At 37.8% G+C, this 22,491-nt stretch overlaps 1 protein-coding gene across 6 annotated transcripts in view; it reads right to left on the minus strand.

Annotated features, from left to right (window-relative positions):
• MYLIP (myosin regulatory light chain interacting protein) overlaps window positions 1–22,491 on the minus strand; it is a 100,533-nt gene that overhangs the window by 43,349 nt on the left and 34,693 nt on the right. Inside the window, exons 12-13 of one of the 6 annotated variants that reach the window (XM_082345429.1) lie at window positions 22,045–22,181; window positions 20,830–20,853 (exon numbers count right to left, since the gene is read on the minus strand). The exons of 3 other annotated variants lie outside the window; for them this stretch is intronic. The gene's annotated coding sequence lies outside the window, so the exon portion shown is untranslated. The remainder of the gene's footprint in view (window positions 1–20,829; window positions 20,854–22,044; window positions 22,182–22,491) is intronic. 2 more of the 6 variants (XM_082345430.1, XM_082345428.1) reach the window with 2 other exon arrangements.

The raw sequence follows: 22,491 nt of genomic DNA on the forward strand, positions 1-22,491 counted from the left end.
TCAAGGAGCTCTGAAAGCCAAGCATGAAAATGAGAGCAAGGCTTAGAAAATGCTTTTTTTTAGTTTAGAGATCTCACTTGAAGCTTTATGGAAACACATTTCAAACCAGATTCAAACGTCTTCTAGTTTTAATCTGTTTACAGTGAACGAAAGATATTTTCCTGTTTTTAATGGAAAGATATTTGGTCATCAACTCCCATTAACTGGGCATCAGTTTGATGAGTACAGGAAACAAGCGTATAGGCTCCATTTCTTACAGAATATACTTTTTTAAAATTTAGGAAGAAAAACATGCTTAAGAAGCATATCTTGAGCTCAAAAAATAAGTACTGCAAAGAACACTTGACAATAGTAGTTTGCAGACACTTGTGTCCCCGTTTGTTCTTCAGCTTTATTTTATGAAAGGACTAGACATAACCAACCTGGTCCTTCTAGGGCTCAGCCTGTCCCAGGACACCAATTGCAAGACACAGCCCTAGATATGTTGTGAAGATCTACAGACCATCTTTCACATTCATCTCTTACTCTGGTGGCCAGGCTCTGAATAGCACGTCTCAGTGAGTCTTAAGCTATGTGCTGGGAAGGACCTGACCCAGGGCTTTTGATAGACTCCTGTTCCCCTCAGGAATTAGGACATGAACATTCTACACTGAGTACCAGGATTCACCTGCTAAACTTATTTGTTAACTAGACCACAGCTCTATGTATTAATTTCAGCCACCTTCATTCTAGAAAACCATAGCTGTAGCCAAATTAATTGTATGCATGGCAAGCTATAACTGCTAATAGAATGGCCAAATTCAATGAGTCATTCAACATATGTTTTTTTGAGCACTACTATATCCAAAGCCCTCTGCTGGGATTTGCTGGCCAGGCTGCCGTGCTTACAAAAATCACAACTCTTCTAGATTTTCTCTGTTCCTCCCAAACAATCATCTGCCTCCATAATTTCAGTTCTCTAACTACATCTACTTACTATTGGGGGGGGGGGCGTCTATAATACTTACCCCCCCTTTAATATAGACCTATTAGATGTAGCTTATTTCCATTTAGCCTTTAATCCTGAATTCTGTGTGTGTTCTATTTTTTGTTTGTGTATTTGTGTGTGTGTGTGTCTGTCGGTGTGTCTGTGTATTTTTTGTTTGTGTATTTGTGTCTGTGTGTGTCTGTCAGTGTGTCAAGGCAGAAACTGCCTTGATCCTCTTTTACTCTGTACCCCTGCAGGGGGAAGCTCTTAGAACTCCTGGTCCTTAATTCTTTTTTTGGCTGCGCCTTGTGGCTTGCGGGATCTTAGCTCCCCAACCAGGGATTGAACTCGCACCCTCAGCAATGAAAGCACAGAGTCCCAGAGTCCTAACCACTGGACCACCAGGGAAGTCCTTTGGTCCTTAAATTTTGGTAGGGACCAGTCACTAATACGATGAGCTGCATACAAGTTTTGAAGAAGGAAAGGGAGGATTTAGAGAAGTTAACATTTACTAAGTGCCTACTAAGAACTTTCTTGTATGCTGTTCATTTGTTGTCAGAGCAAAGCAGAGTGTGGCAACAAAAAGAGCATGGACTTTGGAACTGGCAGACTAAAGTTGGACTCCTGGTTAATCTGTACTAACTTACTGACCTCAGGCAAGTAACTCTTGGACATAAGATTCCTTGGCTGAAAAACGGGATTCTTACAACAATCCAACTCCATACTGTTGTATGAAGAATCGAGTTCCTAAGAGGCATTCAATTTTGTTCTTACTTCCTTTTGCTGATGAAGAAAATAGAGAATGTGTTATAGGCTCCATATGTATGTTTTATAAAACCAGTCTACAGCTCTAATGAGACTACATAAACTAAATGGTACATTTCAACCATTTCAGTAAAACTGGATTCCAGCATGTTTCTACTTTCATGAAAATAAATTTAGGTTAATTTCCTTCTCTCCTAGCTGCCTGAGGGGTGCAACTTTACATATCTTCAGGGATGGGATGACTCCTTCTCAAAGATGTTTGACTGGGTCCTGTGGAAGAGATAACTTGTTTTCCCTGGAGAAAACCATGTATAGATATTCCAATTCAACCTATAAGATTTTGATGGTGCCATTTGTTATATGAAAGATTCATTTGCCTAGGAAAATTAGCTGAAATCTTTAAACCTCTATTTTAAATTGTCTTTATGGCAGCAATATATCAACCAGAGTATTTTTTCTTTCTGGCTTGTGTGTAATTTTTAAAGTCTCCAAAAAAGTAGACATGTGGTATGAAATCAGAACTAGCAAGGGACAAATCTGTCAACACAGAGGACATGTACCTTTGGGGTTCACCTGTCTCCCCTTTGATGCACTTCTCTCTGCTCTTACATTTTCTAGTTTCTTCTTGTCATCTACCATTTAAAATTTTTCTATAAATACAGGGAGTGCCTATCCTGTAGTTCCGTCTCCGCAGCCTTTTCCCTTGACAAAACCTGTTATTTATTTCATTTCAGCTTTGCTATAGTTGGAAAAGCTACGGCAGACTAATTCATCTTATTGACTCGTAAATGGCTTACTCTATTACCCCTTGGGGGTGGGGGAAGGGAGGAAAGTTCGGGATCTAATATTATTGATGTAGGTTTGAGATGCTATCTCATTTTTATCCTGACAACAACCCTATGAAGTCTATATTTCAATTTCCTGATTGACAGATGAGAAATCTGATGCTTTGAGAGGTAAAGTTGCCCAAAGTAGGAAAGGTCATAAATGACAGAGGTAGAATTTTATTCCAGGTTTTTAAGATTCCAGATCATGTCCACCATTCACCACTGTACTATCTAAGGCATTTACATTTTTCCTGGAGTCACGGTTTTGACCACAAAGGTCATGGAATCCTCAGCACAAAGGCAGGCTGGGGTGGGGAATCACACCCCTCATTGAACCAACTCCCCTGAACTAGCAGATCTTAGTAGAAACCCATTTCTTTTATGTCTCCCATTCTAACTCAAGAAATGCCCTTTGTTTTAGAAGTAATACCGTGGGGGCAGGTTCCTTGACCAACTACTCTTTTCCTTTGACTAACCAAGAATCTTTAACCCACCGGGGAGGCAGAGTAGAGACGCTGGGTGTTGAGGAAGGTGGGGAGTAAGAGCAAAGTCCCCTGGGGGGGCATAGAAGGCCCCCTTGGAGAGGACTTAGTTAAGCCTGTTTTGCAGTGAGCATAACCAAAGGCTCTGCCAAGTGTTCTAGAAAAGCTCCTTTTCCAGCCAGACCTTGCTTAAGAAGGAAGAAAAAATGAACTCTCTAGAGATTTAGAGAACTGAACTGATAATCAGTTCTGTGATGGGAAGGAAACCTTGAGTGTTTGGACAGCAGTCCTTAATTTCTGAGGTCAGTGTTCTAACAGGTCAGGGAGTGTGGACCAAGGATCTGAATCAAATCTCAAGTTGGGAGAGAGCTCAGCATTTCCTTCTCAACAATGCTGGTCCATTGCTCTTTCATGAAACCATTTGGGGATTGAGGGGGAGGTGGGGCAGGAAGGGAAAGGAAAAGAGGGGCATAGAGTTTTGAAGGAGTCTGTTGTGCCGTTTTAGGATCAACATTACAGGTTGTTTGTGTTAAGTTTGTGTGAAGTAACCTAAATGGACTCAGGTGGCAACACACTAAATATTTCAACTTTTCTTCTCTCCTTTTTTTTCCCCTTGTGGCTAGACAGATGGCATGCAGGAGTGGGGTGGGGTAAGTGAGTAAAAATAGGTTATTTAAAAGACACCAAATGCTGCTGTAAAGAAGAGTACACTTTGTGTAGACAAATGCTGCTTGCCTGAAACTCAGGACTTGGGTGCTTTTATTTAAAACTCTAGAAAATAAATAGGCAGGTTTGCTTGTGTTCTGGGATTTACTGCTATCCTTTCAACCCTCCAGGCAAATTAGGGGGTGACCTGGTGGACTGCTGGGGTCTGTGGGAAAAAAGTGAAACACCTCCCAACACCAGAGACAGTCACCTTCTCAAAAGGAGAACGTATTCAGTGCCATCTGTTGTCCCTGAGTTTCAGCTCAAGAGCCTTACTTCACCAAATCCAAGTTAAAAAAGAAAAAACAGGTGTGGTGGGGAGGGAGTGGGGGGTCTATGAGGGGATGGAGTAAAATGTTAAACAATGTCAAGAGGATATAGACAGCAAAATCTAGACTGTAGAAAAATTCTGGCTAGTCCAGATTGTGAAGCGATGACCAGGTTTCTCTTAGAAAAAAGTTGTGCCCATGCAAGAGAGGTACAAAGAGAGAATTTTATACATCAAAGGGACTTAAGAGACATGTCAAACAATTGCAATGTATGGATCTTATTTTGATCCAGATTAAAACAAAATATGAAAATAAATGAGTAGAGAGCCACCCCCCACCTCTGCAGGAGACCCTCCAACACTAGCAGGGAAACAGAAAACGTCCACAAGCCTCTTAGATACCTTCATCCACCAGAGGGCAGACAGCAGAAAAAGAATAACTACAATCCTGCAGCCTGTGTAACAAAAACCACATTCACAGAAAGATAGACAACATGAAAAGGCAGAGGGGTATGCACCAGATGAAGGAACAAAATAAAACCCCAGAAAAACAACTAAATGAAGTGGAGATAGGCAACCTTCCAGAAAAAGAATTCAGAATAATGATAGTGAGGATGATTCAGGTCCTTGGAAAAAGAATGGAGGCAAAGACCGAGAAGATGCAAGAAATGTTTAACAAAGATCTAGAAGAATTAAAGAACAAACAAACTGAGATGAACAATACAATAACTGAAATGAAAAATACACTAGAAGGAATCAATAGCAGAATAACTGAGGCAGAAGAACGGATACGTGACCTGGAAGACAGAATGGTAGAATTCACTGCTGTGGAACAGAATAAAGAAAAAAGAATGAAAAGAAATGAAGACAGCCTAAGAGACCTCTGGGACAACATTAAATGCAACAACATTCACATTATAGGGGTCCCAGAAGGAGAAGAGAGAGAGAAAGGAACAGAGAAAATATTTGAAGACATTAAAGTCGAAAACTTCCCTAACACGGGAAAGGAAATAGCCACCCAAGTCCAGGAAGCACAGAGAGTCCCATACAGGATAAACCCAAGGAGAAACACGCCGAGACACATAGTAAGCAAATTGGCAAAAATTAAAGACAAAGAAAAATTACTGAAAGCAGCAAGGGAAAAATGACAAATAACATACAAGGGAACTCCCATAAGGTTAACAGCTGATTTCTCAGCAGAAACTCTACAAGCCAGAAGGGAGTGGCATGATATACTTAAAGTGATGAAAGGGAAGAAACTACAACCAAGATTACTCTACCCAGCAAGGATCTCATTCAGATTAGATGGAGAAATCAAAAACTTTACAGACAAGCAAAAGCTAAGAGAATTCAGCACGACCAAACCAGCTCTACAACAAACGCTAAAGGAATTTCTCTAAGTGGGAAACACAAGACAAGAAAAGGACCTACAAAAACAAACCCAAAACAATTAAGAAAATTGTCATAGGAACATACATATCGATAACTACCTTAAACGTGAATGAATTAAATGCTCCAGGCAAAAGACACAGGATTAATGAATGGATACAAAAACAAGACCCATATATACACTGTCTACAAGAGACCCACTTCAGACCTAGGGACACATACAGACTGAAAGTGAGAGGATGGAAAAAGATACTCCATGCAAATGGAAATCAAAAGAAAGCTGGAGTAGCAATACTCATATCAGATAAAATAGACCTTAAAATAAAGAATGTTACAAGAGACAAGGAAGGACACTACATATGATCAAGGGATCAATCCAAGAAGAAGAAATAACAATTATAAATATATATGCATCCAACATAGGAGCAACTTAATACATAAGGCAACTGCTAACAGCTATAAAAGAGGAAATCGACAGTAACACAATAATAGTGGGGGACTTTAACACCTCACTTACACCAATGCACAGATCATCCAAACAGAAAATTAATAAGGAAAGAGAAGCTTTAAATGACACAATAGACCAGATAGATTTAATTGATATTTATAGGAGATTCCATCCAAAAACAGCAGATTACACTTTCTTCTCAAGTGTGCACAGAACATTCTCCAGGATAGATCACATCTTGGGTCACAAATCAAGCCTCAGTAAATTTAAGAAGATTGAAATCACATCAAGCATCTTTTTTGACCACAACACTATGAGATTAGAAATCAATTACAGGGAAAAAAACGTAAAAAACACAAACACATGGAAGGTAAACAATACGTTACTAAATAATCAAGAGATCACTGAAGAAATCAAAGAGGAAATCAAAAAATACCTAGAGACAAATGACAATTAAAACACGATGATCCAAAACCTACGGGATGCAGCAAAAGCAGTTCTAAGAGGGAAGTTTATAGCTATACAAGCCTACCTCAAGAAACAAGAAAAATCTCAAGTAAAAAATCTAACCTTATACCTAAAGGAACTAGAGAAAGAAGAACAAACAAAACCCAAAGTTAGCAGAAGGAAAGAAATCATCAAGATCAGAGCAGAAATAAATGAAATAGAAACAAAGAAAACAATAGCAAAGATCAATAAAACTAAAAGCTGGTTCTTTGAGAAGATAAACAAAATTGATAAATCATTAGCCAGACTCCTCAAGAAAAAGAGAGGACTCAAATCAATAAAATTAGAAATGAAAAAGGAGAAGTTATAACAGACACTGCAGAAATACAAAGCATCCTAAGAGACTACTACAAGCAACTCTATGTCAATAAAATGGAGAACCTGGAAGAAATGGACAAATTCTTAGAAAGGTATTACCTTCCAAGACTGAACCAGGAAGAAATAGAAAATATGAACAGAGCAATCACAAGCAATGAAATTAAAACTGTGATTAAAAATCTTCCAACAAACAAAAGTCCAGGACCAGATGGCTTCACAGGTGAATTCTATCAAACATTTAGAGAAGAGCTAACACCCATCCTTCTCAAACTCTTCCAAAAAATTGCAGAGGAAGGAAAACTCCCAAACTCATTCTATGAGGCCATCATCACCCTGATACCAAAACCAGACAAAGATACTACAAAAAAAGAAAATTACAGACCAATATCACTGATGAATATAGATGCAAAAATCCTCAACAAAATACTAGCAAACAGAATCCAAAAACATATTAAAAGGATCATACACCTTGATCAAGTGGGATTTATTCCAGGAATGCAAGGATTCTTTAATATACACAAATCAGTCAATGTGATACACCATATTAACAAATTGAAGGATAAAAACCATATGATCATCTCAATAGATGCAGAAAAAGCTTTTGACAAAATTCAACACCCATTTCTGATAAAAACTCTCCAGAAAGTGGGCATAGAGGGAACCTACTTCAACATAATAAAGGCCATATACGACAAACCCACAGCAAACACCATTCTCAATGGTGAAACACTGAAAGCATTTCCTCTAAGATGAGGAACAACACAAGGATGTCCACTCTCACCACTATTATTCAACATAGTTTTGGAAGTCCTAGTCACGGCAATCAGAGAAGAAAAAGAAATAAAAGGAATACAAATTGGAAAAGAAGAAGTAAAAGTGTCACTGTTTGCAAATGACATGATACTATACATAGAGAATCCTAAAGATGCCACCAGAAAACTACTAGAGCTAATCAATGAATTTGGTAAAGTTGCAGGACACAAAATTAATGCACAGAAATCTCTTGCATTCCTATACACTAATGATGAAAAATCTGAAAGAGAAATTAAGGAAACACTCCCATTTACCACTGCAACAAAAAGAATAAAATACCTAGGAATAAACCTACCTAGGGAGACAAAAGACCTGTATGCAGAAAACTATAAGACACTGATGAAAGGAATTAAAGATGATACCAACAGATGGAGAGATATACCATGTTCTTGAATTGGAAGAATCAATATTGTGAAAATGACTATACTACCCAAAGCAATCTACAGATTCAATGCAATCCCTATCAAATTACCAATGGCATTTTTTACAGAACTAGAACAAAGAATCTTAAAATTTGTATGGAGACACAAAAGACCTCGAATAGCCAAAGCAGTCTTGAGGGGAAAAAACAGAGCTGGAGGAATCAGACTCCCTGACTTCAGACTATACTACAAAGCTACAGTAATCAAGACAATATGGTACTGGCACAAAAATAGAAACATAGATCAATGGAACAAGATAGAAAGCCCAGAGATAAACCCACGCACCTATGGTCAACTAATCTATGACAAAGGAGGCAAGGATATACAATGGAGAAAAGACAGTCTCTTCAATAAGTGGTGCTGGGAAAACTGGAGAGCTACATGTAAAAGAATGAAATTAGAACACTCCCTAACACCATACACAAAAATAAACTCAAAATGGATTAGAGACATAAATGTAAGACCGGACACTATAAAACTCTTAGAGGAAAACATAGGAAGAACACTCTTTGACATAAATCACAGCAAGATCTTTTTTGATCCACCTCCTAGAGTAATGGAAATAAAAACAAAAATAAACAAATGGGACCTGATGAAACTTCAAAACTTTTGCACAGCAAAGGAAACCATAAACAAGACGAAAAGAAAACCCTCAGAATGGGAGAAAATATTTGCAAACGAATCAATGGACAAAGGATTAATCTCCAAAATATATAAACAGCTCAATATTAAACAGCTCAATATTAAAAAAACAAACAACCCAATCCACAAATGGGCAGAAGACCTAAATAGACATTTCTCCAAAGAAGACATAGCAATGGCCAAGAGTCACATGAAAAGCTGCTCAACATCACTAATTATTAGAGAAATACAAATCAAAACTACAATGAGGTATCACCTCACACCAGTTAGAATGGGGATTGTCAGAAAATCTACAAACAATAAATGCTGGAGAGGGTGTGGAGAAAAGGGAACCCTCTTGCACTGTTGGTGGAATGTAAATTGTTACAACCACTATGGAGAACAGTATGGAGGTTCCTTAAAAAACTAAAAATAGAATTACCGTATGACCTAGCAATCCCACTACTGGGCATATACCCAGAGAACACCATAATTCAAAAGACACATGCACCCCAGTGTTCATTGCAGCACTATTTACAATAGCCAGGTCATGGAAGCAACCTAAATGCCCATTGACCGACGAATGGATAAAGAAGATGTGGTACATATATACAATGGAATATTACTCAGCCATAAAAAGGAATGAAATTGGGTCATTTGTAGAGACGTGGATGCATCTAGAGACTGTCATACAGAGTGCAGTAAGTCAGAAAGAGAAAAACAAATATTGTATATTAACGCATATATGTGGAACCTAGAAAATGGTACAGATGAACTGGTTTGCAGGGCAGAAATTGAGACACAGATGTAGAGAGCAAACGTATGGACACCAAGGGGGGAAAGTGGCAGGGGTTGGGGTGGTGGTGTGATGAATTGGGCGATTGGGATTGACATGTATACACTGATGTGTATAAAATTGATGACTAATAAGGACCTACTGTATAAAAAAATAAATAAAATAAAAGAAAGAAAATAGATGAGTAAATCATTCAAAAAATATTTATGAGGCAATGGGCAAATGTGAACACTGAGTGGCTATTTGAACGTATTAAGGAATTACTGTCCATCTGTGAGATGTGATAACAGAATAGTGGTTATGTTTTGAAAACGAGTCCTACTCTTTCAGAGGTGTGAATCTTTCTAGAGGAGATTAAAGTCTTGGATTTGCTTCAAAATACTGGGGCAGGTGGAGGGAGGAATGTGTTCAGGGAGTGATTGGACGTATATGTCCAATGAGATTGGCCTCAAGGGGATAATTGTTGAGGTTGGGGATTCTTTATATGTACAGTTGTCTCTACTTTTGTATATATTTGCAATATTCCATAATAAAATGTTAAAGGCAAAAACTCATTATAAGTTGCTGTGATCTTTTGAACAACAGAGCTGCCCTCTCTAAAAGCCTGACAGCGTTGGGTAAGTATCCCCAAAAGACTAGGAGAATATCCTCCTTTTAAAATCATGTGTGTGTTAATTCAAACAAGTTCCCTGTCCTGCACCAGAATCAAACCACAAACAGTCCTTTTTTCATTCTACTCATAGAAAATATACGAAGGAACTGAAGAGAATCTGAACACAATGGAAAGGGAACTCACTGCAGTAAGGACACTCTAAGGCCAAGGTTCAGATCCCCAGTGCACTGAAACGTACAGCTGTCCCGGGCAGCCGGCCATGCCCCAGTCCCCACAGCTGTTTGGACAACAGCCGCCATTGGTGACATCTAGGTCTGCCTCATGTTTGTGTCTTTTGACTCGTGTACATTGATATGTCACAAAACTCAGAATAGTTTGCTTCCTGGATGAAATAATGAACTCTTTTGCAATGGATTTTGTCCCAGGTTTCCTGAACGAGCACCACATCCTTAAACGGCTCATAGAACAGAGCAAAAATGAACTGCGTGTCTTTAAAATGCATCTGAGGAATTGGGCCTGGTTCCTCTTTATAGACATCTTGAGGAAGATTCAGTTACATCTTCTGGGTGGTGACTCCAGGCTGCTTCCAAAAGAACAAGAGAGCTTTATCTCTATGTTGGGCAATCAAAGCTAAGCCTCTTGGAAAATACTGACCCAGAGACCAGGGTTAAGAATTGAGCTGAGACGTTTTCTGGGACAGACTGTGGACAACAAGAAAGAGCCAATAATAAACAGGAACCCAAAAAGTCTGGAGCCACCAGACTGACCACAAGGCAGCCTCCCACGTTTTCACCACCAGGAGCTAGAGAGGCCTCAAGGTGGTATTGTTTCTGATTTCCTTTGAAGGCTTGACCCACCAAGTCCTCAAAATAAAAAGAAGAAAGGAGAGACAGAAAAGGATCAGAGAAAAGAAAAGAAGACTGTCCACCAGCAAATGCTCGTGAAAGGAAGGTAGTGGGTCTGTCCCTCCTGGGACTCTGATTCTGCATCTTGATTTTCTTCCAAAACACTTACCCATTTCACTCCACCCACCATTCGTCTTCACCAAAACAAGCCTAAATATACTTCTGAGTGAAAAAGCAAACTGCAAATTGAGTTGACACTCGTGGGTAGTTTGAAAAAACTGATAGGGAATTCAAGAATACAGTTCTACATTTTTTCCAGTTTTTTTGTGGTATAATGAACATACAAGCTTGTATCAGTTTAAGGCATACAACATGATGATTTGATACCTGTGTATACTGCAAAATGATCACCACAGCGAAGTTAGTTAACATCCATCACCGCACATAGTTGCCAATTTTCTTTTCTTGTGATGAGAACTTTTAAGATCTATTCTCTCAGTAACTTTCAAATATACAATACAGTATTATTAACTGTTGTCACCATGCTGTACATTATACCCCCAGAACGTATTTATCTTATAACTGGAAGTTTGTATCTTTTGACCACCTTCACCCATTTCTCCCACCCCAGTCCCCTCCTCTGGCAACCACCAATCTGTTCTCTGTTTCAACGAGTTTTTTTTTTTTTTTTTTTTTTTTAAGATTCCACATGCAAGTGATGCCATGTATTTTGCCTTTCTCTGTCTGGCTTATTTCACTTAGCATATTGCTCTCAAGGTCCATCCATGTTGTTGCAAATGGCAGGATTTCCTTCTTTGTCATGGCTGAATAATATTCTATTCTATATATATGTATACCACATCTTCTTCATCCATTCGTCCATTGATGGACACTTAGGTTGTTTCTGTATCTTGGCTATTAAAAATAATGCTGCAATGAACATGTGAGTGCAGATACCTCTTTGAGATTCTGTTTTAATTTCTTTTGGATACATAACCAGAAGTGGAATTGCTGGATCATATGGTAGTTCTATTTTTAATTTTTGGAGGAACCTCCATAATGTTGTCCGTAGTGGTTATTACTAATTTGCATCCCTTTTCTCCACATACTCACCAACATTTATCACTTGTCTTTTTTTTTTTTTTTTTATGGGACCCACTGCAATTAGGACCCTTCTTTTTTTTTTTTTTTTTCTTTCATTTTTTTAAATGTCATTTATTATTATTTTTTTAATTAATTAATTAATTTATTTATTTATTTATTTATTTTTGGCTGTGTTGGGCCTTCGTTTCTGTGCGAGGGCTTTCTCCAGTTGCGGAGAGCGGGGGCCACTCTTCATCGCGGTGCGCGGGCCTCTCACTGTCGCGGCCTCTCCTGTTGCAGAGCACAGGCTCCAGACGCGCAGGCTCAGTAGTTGTGGCTCACGGGCTTAGTTGCTCCGCGGCATGTGGGATCTTCCCAGACCAGGGCTCGAACCCGTGTCCCCTGCATTGGCAGGCAGATTCTTAACCACTGCGCCACCAGGGAAGCCCCCTATCACTTGTCTTTTTGATGATGGCCATTCTAACAGGTGTGAGGTGACACCTCACTGTTGCTTTGATTTGCATTTCCCTGATTAGTGATGTTGAGCACCTCTGCAGGTATGTGTTGGTCTAATTCTATATTTTTTGGCATCTGGAGAAAAGGTGCACCTGTATTATATTTTAAGCTCCTTTAACTTTTTAAAAATACACTTTTAATTTTAGCATAGTTTTAGATTTACAGAAAAATTGTGAAGATAGTACAGAGAGTCGCCATGTACATCATACCCATTTTCCTCTATTACTAACATCTTACATTTGTATGGCACATTTGTCACAATTAGTGAACCAATAATATTGTTATTAAATAGAGCCCATGATTTATGCATGTTTTCTCAGTTTTTACCTAAAGTCCTTTTTCTGTTCCAGTAACCCATCTAGGTCACCATATTACATTTAGTCTTCAGTACTCCTTAGGCACCACTTGGCTATGAGAATTTCTCAGACTTTCCATGTTTTTGATGACCTTGACAGTTTTGAGGAGTGATGGTCAGGAATTTTGTAGAATGTCCCTCAGTTAGGATTCAACTGATGTTTTACTCATGATTAGATTGGGGTTATGGGTTTTTGGAAGGTAGCTCTTTAACTTTTTCATCTTAACTTCTGAACATCAGATGGTTGTTTCTTTAGCTCTCTTCAAAGCCAAATGGTTTTAGGCATCAAGAAATTTACCCTGGGCATGTGTTGCTCCTGTGCCCTGCACGTTTATTGTTATTTGCCTTCAAGCACCTTTTGCTGTTTACTCTGCTAAAGAATAAAAGCATTTTTAGAAATTGGGGATGTGCTTGGCAATAGCTGCTGCAAAAAAAGGTGTGTAAAGAACTCACTTCTAATTATAGTTGCTGTGCAGGGAGAGTTAAAAAATTAAAGTAGCAATGGATTATTTTACTCACAGACATGAATGGTATATAAATTCTCTTTTCCTGTCAAATAGGGGATCTGGATTTTTTTTTCTGAAATCATTCGTGTCATTTTCCATTTTTAATTTTAGTTGCTATAGGAATTAGGTTCATCTTTAATTCTGTTTCCCAGTGCTGTTTTTGTACCATCCAGGTTTGGAAAGACTATACTAAAAAGTACACTAGATTGCATCAAAAAGAAGACTCCAGACCAATATCACTTATGAATATCATAGGAAAAAGTCTTAAATGAAATATTAAAACACACAATAGATCACCTCATTAAAAATATATAACAAGCAAATGGGATTTATTCTGAGAAAGCAGGGGTGATTCCTTACTAGAAAATTCAATAATATAATCCTTTATATTAAGAGAGCTAGAGAGAAAGATCATATAATCATCTCCACAGAGGTAGATAAGGCATTTGATAACATGAACTTTCACTCATGTTAAAAGTATTCAATAGACTAGAAATTGATGACTACTTCCTTTTAATGATCAAAAGCCAAAATTTTAGTTCATGTAGTAACATTAAAAACTTTTCAATAACATGATTAACAAGACAAGGATGCATTATCTTTACTACTATTTTACACTGGGATGAAAGTACTAGCCAATACAATTAGACAAGAAAAAGCAATTAGAAGGATAAAAATTGGAAAGGAAAAGGCAAAACTATCTGTAGGCGACATAATTTTACATATATGCAAATTCCAAAGAACCAGTGAAAAACCACCTTAAACAATAAAAATAGAGTTTCAGATTATAAAATTAACATATAAAATCAATAACCTTCTCATACACTAATTAAAATCCAATATAAGATACAACAGAAGAGAGGACACTGTTTTCAACAGTAAAAAGACAAAAACAAAAAAACCCAGGCATGAACCTAAACACTCAGAACTTATGTGAGGTCATCTCTAAAACACTGCTGAGGATACAAAAGAAGACCTGAAAAACTGGAAAGTCACACCATGGTTTTGGGTAGGAAGACTCAACAGCCATAACATGCTAGTTCTCACTAAGTTAGTTTATAAATTTAATGTAATCCCAATAAAGTTAACATTAAGGCTTTTGCCTAGAACAAGACAACTAGATCATAAATTCATCTAGAAGGGCAAGAAAATCCCCAAGAATAGTAGGAAAACCCCAAAATGCAGAGCAGGGACAGGGGGCTAGCCCTTCCATAAGTAACATATTATGAAGCCTCTATATTAAAGCAGTGTGATATTGCACATGAATGGACGGATAGACCCATGGAAGAGAATAGAAAATACAGAAATAGACCTAATTAAGTACAGAAATGTAGAATGCAGTGAAGGTGGCATCTCAAAATAGAGAGGAAAAGCTGGATTTTTATTGGTGGTACTGGGATAATTGAATGACCATTTAGAAAAAGTTAATGTCTTTTTCACACCATATACCTGGATATATTCCAGGTAAATGTAAATATAAAAATGAAACCATACAGGTGCTAGAAGCAAATATGAATAAATTCCTTTATAGCTTGGGGGTGGGGAAATTTTCCTTTGCTATGATTTGGAATCCAGAGCAATTAAAATTATTTTTTATTTCTTAAAAATACAAATTTGCATAGTAAAAAAGACGACTTTAGTAAAGTAAAATGGAAAATGACAAACTGGGGAGAATAACAGCAACTGAAATCACAAAGTGTAGTCAACGCCCTCCAGCCAAAGACCACCAAGCACACACCTGCGGATGAACAAGTTAGGATTTAAGCCCCTTGTAGCAAAGGAGACTGTCCACCACGGGGTACCACAGTGGGATTCAGGAAGGCAGTCTTGAAAATGACTTTTTACAGGAGTTGGGGTTTGGTTAGGCAACCCTGGAGAGGGTTCAAGGAAGTAGGGCTTGGCTCTGGATTGGATGCTGTCAGGAAACAGTAAGCAAATCTATTATTGAATATCTTATTAAACCTTATCTCTAGGGTGGGAGAAATGAATCAAAGCTAAAGCCACAATTGGCAGAGAAGCAGCAGTCGCCCATGTTAGCCAGTATAGGAAGATGCGTGTGTGTTTGTTTTTTGTTTTGTTTTCTGTGGTTTACACAGTAACCTTGTTTTTGTCTGTGCTTAGAAAAGAATCTCAAATGGTGTTTTGTTTTGTTTTGCTTTGCTATCATGGTTGCAGAGTGACCTTGTCTGAATCATACTGGTGCTCTACCAGATTTTTATATCCAACGGGGGACACCCATCTAGCCGTCTGTACCTAGCAATCTCCTGGCAGCATTGAGGTCCAGCTGAGGCAGGCCACCTCTCAAATGTCAGGGACTGCTTCTCTTTCTCATGCGGTACCCCTAATATATAAAGAGTTTCTAAAAAGAGAGACTAGACTAAAAACCTGATACACCTGAGCAATCTAAAACAGTTGCCACTAGTCACATGTGATTATTTAAATTTAAATTAATTAAAATTAAATTAAATAAAAACTTTAATTCCTCAGTTACACCAGCCCCATTTCAAATATTCAACAGCACATGTGATTAGCGGCTACTATATTAGATAGTGCAGGTATAGAATGTTTCTATCACTGGAATTATATTAAAGAGCACTGCTGTGGAAAAAGGTACTAGAGAAATTGACAGTTCACCAAAAAAGAAATGAAAATGTCTTTAAATCATATGAAATGTTACTCAAACTCATTTAAATAGAAATGCACATCAAAACTCCACTGGGATCCATTTCTCTCTAAAAGATTAACAAAAATCTAAAAGTTTGACAAGGTACTATATCGGTAAAGCTGTGGGTAAAGCTATATTGTACGAGCTTCTTTATACACTGCTGGCGGGGATGCAAAATGGTACAACCCTTACAGAAGGGAATTTGGCAATATCTAACAAAATTACATGTGCATTTACTCTTTGACCCAGCAACCTCAGAGAGTCCCACCAAAGATTCCTGGGAAAACATAAAAAGACATATGTACAAGGCTTGTCATAACTGGACTACTTTCAATAGCTAAAGACTGGAAACAAATGTTGATCATTAGGAAACTAGTTAAATAAACTAAGGTACACCCACATAATGGAGTACTATGCAGCTGAAAAAGTACTAAGAAACATCTCTCTGTGCCAGTATGGTGTGACTTCCAGGAAACATCTCTCTGTGCCAGTATGGTGTGGCTAATATTAGTAAATTATTATATTCAAGTATGATAATGGCATTACAGATATGTTTTTTAAGTTATCTTTAAGAGACACATACTGAAATATTCTAGGAAACATTTGTAGACTGAAAAAGAAAAAAAACAAGTAGAGAAGAATATGTACGGCATGACACTGTTTAGCTAAGAAATGGGACACACACACACATACACACATGCACACATACATATATTCTGCTTTTATTTAAAAACAAACAAGCAATGGAAGGCTAAACATTAAGAAATGGCAATTTTATTAGGGAAGGGTAAAGGTATAGAAGTTAGATTTCTCTGAATAAACACTGTCTTGTTTGTTTGACTTTGGAACCATGTAAATATTTTACACCTAATTACAAAACCTGGAATTAATTGAACAATTTTAAATTGAAAGTAATAAAATCTAAAAATTAAAAATAAAAGCAATGAACCTGAATATATATTCAGGTGGCAAAAATCACACAGTGAAAATTATTCTAAGTGATTTAACACACAAGAGTTTGACAATATGTCCTTGACAGAAGACACTCTAAGAAAATATAAGATCTTCCAAAACACACAGACAAAACTCTCTTAAACTGTGTTCAAGAATCCCATTGTTAGGGACAGGTCTGATATTATTATTCTGAAACTGTTGGGCGTGTTTTGTGGGAGACAGCAAATGAGTAATTTTGTTATTTTGAATTCTAGCCTTTCTGTTGTTTTGAGATTCAAGATTCTCCATGTGGGAAAAAGGAGGTCCAGATGAAGATCAAAGAGGTTAGACCAGAATCTGAATTGGAATTATCAGCATAAACTCATGATATATTTCATCTTAAGAAAAGTATATATATTCCAACTTTGTTTACCAAAATAGCCTAGAAATAATGACTACCTACTACCAATGAGCAGCCTTAGAGCCCAGATTAATGTTTCTAATAGCATCTCCTAGAGTGCACTGATTGTTGGTGTGGGGCAGGAAATGTATCAGAGGAGCCAGAAACATCTTGTCATACCAGATAGCAAGGAAGGTATCAAAGAGTCACATCAAATGATGCAGGAGCCAATTAAAGAGGCTCCCACTGGCCAAAGATGGGACAATTTAACCATCAAAACCAGAAACAACAGCACTGGGTTGAAACACATCAAATATGTTAAATCTGTAAGTTTATAATAATAACAAACAAACAATAACCTAATTGATCATCACTGGAAGATTCTAGAAAACAAATATCTTATTTTGTAAACTGGTTAAGCATTAATCCAGCCATTCCCAAGGAACCATGCAATTGATAGTCAAATAGGAGATACAGGGAATTTTCTCTTCATAGAAATATTCTTGCTATAAGTATGAAGGAATGATAGAATTGAAATGAATCAACTTGCAACACCCGATGAGTGAACGAATCTAGGCATTGAGCAGCAAGGCTGCTTATATCACAGAAAGAGACAACCGGACTTTATCTGCTTCCTGTTGGAAGAGCACCCCTGCCCCCCATGAAGTCATCTAGCCCTGCAGAAATAACCAGAATCTGAAGCAGCCTCTAGACCCAGTAACCAATTTCTAGGAAATACGGAAGACACAGAACATGTTAAACAACACAACGGGGGTGAAAAATCCACATTGTACAAAATTCTACAGGAAAAATGAAGACCTAGTTTCTTAGTAAGTAAATTACAAGGGACAGGGATTGGGGGAGAGAATAAAGAAGAGGACACACTTAAAGATTAAAAGAGATTTAAAAGTTGTATCAAATCAATGGCAATGGGTACATCTTATCTGAATCCTGATTCAAGCATAAAAATTATAAAAAATTTTTATAAGACATTTGAAAATTTGAACACTGACTGGATATTGGCTAATATTAGTAAATTATTATATTCAAGTATGATAATGGCATTACAGATATGTTTTTTAAGTTATCTTTAAGAGACATATACTGAAATATTCATAGATAACTAATGTGATGGGTAGAAGTGACTAGACGTATAGAATCTATATCCTCTATATCTATATTATAGATAAAACAAGGCCATGAGTTGATAATCGTTGAAGCTTGTTGATGGGTACATGGACTCATTATACTATTCTTCCTACTTTTGTATATGCCTGAAAGTTTCTAGAATAGAAAGTTAGAGCAAGATTTAAAACAAATAAGGCAAAATAAATAATCTTGATGGTGGGTATAACGATAGTCAGTCATCATTTCCTATTCTTTTTTTGCACTTTTGAATTGCTCATAATTAAAATCAAAGCAATTTGTAAAAGAAACCATGATGAGAATAGCTGTGGAGATACTTAATTTGAGGGAGGGTGCTATAAAATCTTATTTCTTAAAGAAAAAAGAACTAAAGTGAATAAGCAAAATATTCACATCTGCTTGCTCCTGGTGGTGGGCATAGGTGTTTGCTTGTTATTTTTTGTTCCTTTTGTTTGTTAAGATTTTTCCATAAGTTAAATAATAGCTGTTTATTAAAAAAAAAAAAAAAAAAATGACTGTGTAATACTGAGATCACATTGCCCTCTGGGGAAGCTGCTTGTGTCTGGTCACAGAGATCACCAGTAGATTTAGTGCCTGGACATTCTGTGTCAGTGAGAAGTGGAGAGAAAAGGACAGGGTGTCTGGGGAGAAGGGGGCACTCCCACACCCCCATTCCACTGCATACTTTCTCATACTCTGCAGCTTCTCTAGGAATGCTAAAGGGTCCTCCAAGTTGTCAGTGAATAAATAAACACAAGGAAGAGATACCTCAGGGGTTAAGCATCTCCCTCTACTCCCTGAGTGGGTGCCTAAGGCACCCTCCTTTACACACACCTCCCCACCATGGTGGTCAGCACCCCGGGGCTTTGACCTGAAAACTACACTCTCAGCGCTGCCCTCTCTCCTGGGTCAGGCAAGTTCCAGCATTGCTAGGTTCACCCAATTATCCACTGGCTGATGTTCTTGCATAGTTCACTTAGACTTTTCCTATTTGTTTGGCTAACTCCAGAGAGCACTTCAAAGTAAGATCTGGGAAACTGCAGAAGAGTGTGTTTCTGGAGGAAAAGCAAATATAGTTAAAACTTTTGGCTTCAGGTGGTAAAACCAAGCACACTTCCCATTTTGACAAACAGAATTTGAGATGAACCTTTGGGAATGCTGAGGGGTGGGGAGGAGGGTAATTTACCCTGAAGGTTGGTGCCTTTAGGCTCTGCTAAACAAGTCTAGGGTCAGTAAGGGAAGATTCTGCAGCGAGCCTGGAGTGCAGACCCCTGAGGCCATTGAAACTGTGGCTTTGCTCTGAATACAAGATAGTTTGTGGGGGGAAAAAAAGCCATCAGATATTCCCATCTCAGCTGGTTTTGTTCTTTCCATCTCTGGAGAGTCATAACGCATGAATTTATTTGGGAAGGAGGGACAGTGTTAAACAAGGCATATTGTCAATTACTCTTCAATGTTCATATACTTTTGAAATTAACATGTTAAAAAGTGATGACTAAAAGGCCAAATTTCTAAAGGGAAGAAAAAGTTGTTTTAGGATCAGACCAAGCACATTTATTAAGCATTCACTCATTCATTCATTCATTCATCTTTTAAATATTTTTCAAGCACCTACTATGTTTCTGATTGTGCTACCAGGTTCTATCCTAAGGTTACCCACAGGACACGGTAGCCACTTACAAGGAGAGGCATTGGGTAAGGATGTGCTCAGTTTTACCTACATTAAATTAAATTAAAAACCCGTTGTTATTTAAACATTTATATAACTACAGGCAGTCATTATCCGGGTTGTTTTCCAAAGGCCAAGTTTGACTCCGTGCGCCTCTGATTACTGACACAAGGCACTGCAGCAACATGAAACATCTCTTCAAAACAAAGCACACCAAAGAAACTATTAACACAGGAGGTTTAGTTCAGGGAAAAGAAACAGAGAAATAGCTGGGAGTACAAAGCTCTTTATCTCGGTTTCCAAAATGCAGTGGTTTAACATTTAAAAAGGTTACTTTGGGGAATATTTTCTCCTGAAATTTTCTTTCACACATTTACAGTCAGGAAGTACAATAGAACCATGAACATCTTCTACTGTCCGGAGAGGATTTTCCTGCTTTTACTTATGTATTAGATTAAAATAGCACTTTACTTCTCTTCAAGCCTGAAGACAGGATTACATTTGAGTCTAGGTCTTCCGTTTCAAAATGTGAATTGTTAACCAGGAGATAATGAGACCTGACTTTTAACCAGGCAGCCCTGACTGTTGAGAGGGCTGGCATCTTATGTCCATAAAGTTCCCCGAGGTAAAATGAGCACCAGAGGTCTGTAAATATCAACACTCTTACCTCCTTCCCCCTTGAGCTGACAAACATTTTAGTGGTTGTTTTTCCTGGTCAGATACAGCTGCCTTAAGAGATTTCAATATTTATTTCTTTACTTATTTCTCACCTGAGTTTTCTGAACTTTTCATCTCTTAAAAAAAAAAGGAGAGAGAAAGTGGAAATAGACAAGATCAGAACCCCTTTAGACATCTCTCTGGTTTAATTTGTTGACAATCTAAACCCCAATGGAAGACATGTCGCCAGTATTGTGTATCTTACCAACATGTCTGAATCATGTTTCCTATTTCATGAAAATGCTAGGATTGTACCAACTTCTCTTTACACAATTTACAAAACAAAGTGATCCCATAGACAAACATTAAGAGTGTTGACCACTTAGATTCCTGATATTGAAAAAAAAGATGTTAACTGTTAGAAAAGTCAAATGGTGAGTAGAGGGATTTCTTGTGTGTGTTCTGTAGGAATAAAGTGTTATTAACACAAAATGTTATTATTTCAGAACTGCAAAGAGCCTCTGGGTGATCCAGCCTCCTTATTTTGCTATCATGGAAAGTGGGACCAGGGAAGTAAAGGGACTTTCCCAACATCACATCACTAGACTTCAGTCTTTCTATTCCTTGCTGCAAGATACCTCTAATAGAGACAAAAGAAGGAAATAGGCAAAGAATGTTCAAAAATAAGAAGTCTCTTAAAATCAGGCCTTAGTGCAAACAGCACCTCTTCAGAGAGGCCATCCCTCAACAGTTCCTTACTCAGCTTTATTTTTCTAAAAAGAACTAAGCTCTTCCTGAGTTTATGGATTTATTACATTCCAGGGTCTCTCACACTAGAATGTAAGCTCCAGGAGGGCAGGAGTTCTGTCTGTTTTGTTCCCTGTTATACATACTCAGCACCCAGAAGTGTGCTTGGGCCCCCAGGTGATGCACAATAAGTAACTGTTGAAGTGAATGAATGAATAAATGAAATGAAATCTGGCTGCCACCAGAGGTGAGAACCAAGGACTTGTGATAGAAGGAGCAAAAATAAGATATGAAAGCCTGTATGATATCATACTGCAATCAAAAATAATAATAAACTGAGTGGACATTTTGAGAATCTTCATACAAATTCCATCCTGCCTCCTTCCTCATGAAGGCTAAGATCCTGGATACTGCAATTCCCCTAACATTCCCAAACCTTTACTCTTAGGGTCAAACTCCTGGCATTTAACTAATTAACTAATTTATACACACGAGATATTTTATAATGATATTTTAGATATTAGAACAAGAGGTGTCAGCAAGCAGAAGGTGAAGCAATGGACTAGAAGTAGATAACTCACATCATAAATATTCAGCTCTTGATGGTCCCGAGTTGCGTGAATTGTACTGGGATCTCAAGATGCTGCCAGCGTTGAGGTCCTTTTCCATTGGTTCCAAAGTAGCCAAAATTTGTGTGCTGCTTGTCATCTAGTACTGACTATAAACATTCAATTTAATTTTATTCAAAAAAATTTAAGTTATTGAGCATCTACTCAACAAATGACTATGCTAGGCACTTTAGGGAAAGATATATGAAATAGGTTGAGTTCTGATGAAAAATGTTGGCTGCCTGATGTATTGCTTGCTTGGCACACTGCCTGCAAGATGCCGGTGGCGGATAATTTTTTTTTCTTGCAGTTGTGGAGCAGAAAGGATAGGGGAGGGGCCCTTTCTGTTGGATTAATAAGGAGATCATCAAATCTGAGTTAATAAAGGACAAAGATGTCGAATCTGAAAGAGAGTTCAAT

This window comes from Balaenoptera borealis (assembly GCF_965194805.1).
Source record: "Balaenoptera borealis genome assembly, chromosome: 12".
In the NCBI taxonomy this organism is placed as follows: domain Eukaryota; kingdom Metazoa; phylum Chordata; class Mammalia; order Artiodactyla; family Balaenopteridae; genus Balaenoptera; species Balaenoptera borealis.